Consider the following 5,218-nt stretch of genomic DNA (forward strand, 5'->3'; position numbering starts at 1 on the left):
TGGCAGTTGCCAATCTGTTGAATGTTGCATAAATGAATATATTTTGTGGTAAAAATTCTTTCCAGGTAGGAAAAAATAATCTACCATAATTCACAAGCTAACACCCACCTTTAATTTTGAATGTGTTGCATTCTTGAAAAACTAGAAAAAGTAAAATTACAGCTTTTGAAAAAATACAGCTTCTTCAATATTATAAATCAAAAAATCTTTCTCCAAATATATACTAATAAAATAGATTTTTCCTGTGCATTTAACACATAGCTAGTGGCTCATAGATTATAGCTCTTAAGCACCAAACTGCATAGCCGACAACTCACAAAGTGAGCAAATGCCTTCCCTCTCCTCTGGACAACCTTTTCCCAGGCCTTCCTGATGAAGGAGAAGAAAAAAGGCTTCACAAAATGTATTTCTTTCCCCAGTTATTGGGGGTAGATTTTCATTGAATTAATGATTTCCTGATTTTACATAGAAACCATAGATTTCTCTAGTATTAGTACCACAGAAGCTGCATGCTCCCCTTGTCCTCTTTAGGCTATCTTGCTGCTCAGCCTGCTTCTTCTGATGGTCCCCACCCACTGAGTCCCATCGGGAATGGATGTCCTGGAAATATACTTGGAGTAGTGATGAGGCTATAGCAGAATGAACACATTGTCAAACTGAGCATTTCTTTTATTTACTGATTGAAGGAAAAGACAGCTACATACTGCAGCTTTATAGTAAAATAGTTTATAGTCCAGACCTGAGCTAAAATATGTATGTAGCAAATTCAAAACATCACGTAAACAGAAATCCAATACTTAGAGTGCATAATACTATAGCACATTGCTGGGGCTAGTCTAGGTCCATACATGGGTGAGGTTTGTCTGAGGACGTACATGTGATTACAGAAAGACACTGCTTTCTGGCTATTTTTTGAAGTTGAAAACAATCCTTTCCAAAATATATGGTTTTGCATATGTATCGAGAAAAGGAAGACATGTGCCATTCATTTGATACAAGGATGGACTAATTATCAGGCAGCCAGATGGCAAAATACAAACTGTAATTCACAGGCGAGCATTCAGCACAGATCAACACCTCCTGTATGGCTCCCACACCCCAACAGCATAAAAACACAGAGCTACAGAAACTAAATGCTGCAAGGGTCTCAAGAAACCATCTAATTAATCTTCTTGCATCCAACAGGGAAATTTTGGGGCAATGCAATACCATTTTATTCCACAGAAAAACGGTATGAACAAAAGGTTTCAATAATTAAAAATTCCTTAATATGCAAAATGGACAACAACAACAAATCCCCCCCAAAAACAGAGCAAAATCTTGAGGAATTCACCAAAATCCAAACCACAAGAACCTCAGAGGAGAGAATAACCACAACACACATCCTGACTGCTGCAGACACGTGTTTCTTTAATGCAGTTACAAGTGGAGCATGCAACAGGAACCATTTATTGCATTTAGGATCATTCACATATATACTGAGCAAACAAAAAAATACATTTCTATAACATGTGCAAAAACCCCCAGCATCTGACAGACTGTAAAATGAACTTTGCTGTAATGGGCTCACAGAAAGGAATGTGATGGACAAGTTATAAGAACCTGAATAGAATATAAACAACATTCACCACACATCAGAGCCAAGAAAAGGCAACTGAGGAGTCTGCACAGTCAGGGATGCAGCTGCCATGGGCTGGGTGGATGTGGGACAATGTAGGTGCTCCTGCCCTGCCATGTAACACAGACCATGAGCTGTCCTGGGCACTTGCAGCAAGAAGGGGACCCAAAACATATGAACGCTTGTAAATTTATCCTCATAAAAATTGATTTTAAGGGACTAATTCCTATTCTTGGTCTGGACTCATACATATGCAAGTCAAGGCTCTTCTTTGTGTAACTCTTGATTTGTACAGGGGCACCTGAGAAACATTGCTGTGGCACCCTACGGTGTGGAGATCAGTTTTGGGTTTGTCTGCCTTTGTGCCCTAGTGCTGGGTGTACAACACACCACCCACTGACTGCTAAGGTCAGATAGCAGAGGATGGCATCTTTGTGGGTTTTAATTAATTCTGTATTTCTATGCTAGAATATGTAAGACAGAAGAGATGGTAGAAACCTTCTTATGCATTTGCAACTATCTGCAGAGAATATATGCGTCTGCTCTATGCTCAGAAGAGAAAATAAGAAGTCAGAATATATGTACTTAATTAGTGCCATTTCTGCACAAAACTCCTTATTAACATTCATGTTAGTCTGATATAAGGAACCGCTGTTGTTCTTATTTCTTAGATTTGCTGTTGGTTTTTTGTTGTGGTTTTTTTTTTCCCCTCCCTTACTAAGAGAAAGCAGGTCAGGAATTTTGAGTTTGTTTTCCTTGAAAACATTACTGATGAATACTGACCAGAGCCACTTCTGTGCTGGCGCTGGTGGTAGACAAGATATAGCTGTCAAAGAGTCCTGAGTTTTTGGTGCTCTCCCATGTGAGCTGTGAGTGACGAAGTCTACTCTAAAGTTGCAAAGTTGCCACAGCTCAGGCTCCTGGAAGCTTGACATTCATAGGGGATGTGACACCAGGAAGACAATGGTGAACACTGCAGGATATCCTTGACTTCAGACACATGTGGGACATGCAGATCACAATTGCTGCCTGGTTCTGCAAGCTAATGGGTTTTGCCTGTCACCTTTAGACCCAAATCCAGTGGAGTTGCCTGTTTAAATGCTGGGAAAGGGTACATACACTAGTACATTGCAACTAGATCTTTACCTAGGACAGTTTTTGAGGGAAGGGAAAGGGTTTTACCTTTGAAGTTTAGCCTTCACGCATTTGCACAACTCCTGTGGCTATCAGTGGGTGTTAAGGGCTTTTCTCCTGGCTGGTCTTTTGAAATTTAACTTTCTATGTAATAGGCATATACCTTTTGTTTACATTTACATCTATAAACTGACAAGTTTAGAATATTTTGTGACCTAAGTACATAATGGAAAAACAAGGTATATCAATGAAATGGACAAATAAAATGTGAGAAATATGTTTGTGTATGCATATATATAGTAAGCCACAAATTTAAGTACCTTTTCTACAAGAGCTACTGAATGGCTAGTAGCAGATTTGTTTAAATTAACCTGGCTATATGAGATTTAACACTGGGAAGAAATAAGGCTGGAAATGTCATTTACTTAGCTGATATACAGCTATCTTTCATAATCATATTCTGCTGGAATGCTAAAGAGAAATTTGAATTTCAGGGCCTTGTTAGTAGATTAGACTCTGAGTGCTACCTTCATAAAAACACTTTCCCTCCTTCTCCATTCCTCCTGTTGGAGATGACCTCTGCCTGATTTCTGCTCTTCCTACAGTACTTTAGATGCTCAGGGAAAGGTTGCTGTAAGTCAAGAATCCAGAGGAACGAAAGTGGCTTTGTTGTACAATGTGAAAACACTTAGGAAGTATGTGAAGTGCGTGCTATGTACTTAGTTTTCCTGGAGTTTCATTTTCACAAGATTACAAAACAGTATATTTCAAATAACAGACCAGACAGGCTGTGTTTCAGTGACTGCACAGATTCTCAGCTCAGATGTTCCCAATACCTCTACTTTCCAAATGGGAAGGATTTTAGGGCTCCCACCATGAACTGTCACTCCCTACTTCTACACATGCAAAATCTTTTTGAGGATTCATATTTTTTGTTCCAATATTTACATAGTGCTTGACATCTGCAAGGTAATTTCACATCTTAAGAAATATATTCAGACAACCATATATTTCTAGACACTTTTTTCTTCAAGAAGCCCTGTAGCAGATCAAAGGGTGTTTGTTGGTTTTTTTCAGAATACAAAGTGCCAACCCATGTAGTAACAGCATCAGAATCATGTAGTCCAATGACCTAAATACTCCAGAATGAGGGTGGTTGCTCCTGGAATTTGATAGCTACCTCAGAATTTCTTGATTTATATCTGAGGCCAACTCTGCATTTGAGCATGAATTAAAGATTTCTGCAGTCTTTGTGAATTATTATTGTAACTATTGTAACTACAGAAGATATTTTAAAATATTGACACAAAAAGCTTCTCCTTCTTCTGAGCAAGTTTCTGTCCTTACTGGAAAAGTAAGTCAGAGGGCAAAGGAAAATATTCCAATTGCAGCTGACCACTTTGCTGAGAATAAAATAGAAAATGTATCACATAGCAATGTCTTAGTGACACTCAGAGTCTGGTACACAAGTGTAATTACTGTGAAATCATGTCCTCTGTAAGGCCATTAGCAAGAACTGATTTTGTAAAATCTTTTCTATGTATTTACCCAAGATTAAACCTGATCTGCACTGTGACATTATCTTCATAAAGCAAAGGATCCTAAAAGGTTAAGTCAAACATGACTTGAAGTCAGGATATTTTCTGTCCAGAACATCCATATTCACATGAATTGTCAGCTAAAAGCACATATGATGTGTGCTATAGAGTCATCACTACAGTGGGACAAGAGAGGCACCAGATGGTGACAGACGTGAGGGCCATCACTTCGGGGTGCTCCGCAGGTCCAGGGCAGACTCTGGAAGAAGCATTTGGCAGCTGAGAGGAGCAAAGAGGGCAGTGAGACCAAGGGGAGAGAGCTCCAGAGAGAAGAGTGCTGGGGGAAATAAAGCAAACGTGACTGGCGTACCAAAATGTCCTGCCCTTGTCTGAATACAATAAACAGCCTTGTGCATGGACCTGCAAGGCCTGTGTATAATCAGTGCTTGGTTAATCTATCTTATTAAAATCATTTTATCTGAGGAGAGAGACAAACCCATGAGCAATTACTGCATCAGAAATTCACTCATATGAACAAAACCTCTAGTATTGCTTTACACATGATTTCACTTACCTCTATTTCATACTACTGTAATTCCAGTTATTTCAGAATACATTTTACACCATGACATCTGAGGCTAGAGTGAGTCCCTTACAAAAGACTTTAAGTATTGTGATACTGAAGGGAACCTTTCATCTTGTGGGATAATTTTTTTTTACTGGGAATATTCAGACCATACTTTTTGTAGACTGTATAAGGGGCCATAAACAGCCTCTGTGGAAATGAAAGTTTGAAATCATTATGCTGAAAGTTTCAAATATTTGTGAGACTCACTATTCAGAGCTTGATTAGATGTACAATCATACTAGCAAAAAGGATTGTTCTCTGCAGATTACCTATTGTTTCTATTTATGCCTATCCCTTCTC

The sequence above is a fragment of the Chiroxiphia lanceolata genome, chromosome 5 (genome assembly GCF_009829145.1).
Source record: "Chiroxiphia lanceolata isolate bChiLan1 chromosome 5, bChiLan1.pri, whole genome shotgun sequence".
NCBI lineage: Eukaryota > Metazoa > Chordata > Aves > Passeriformes > Pipridae > Chiroxiphia > Chiroxiphia lanceolata.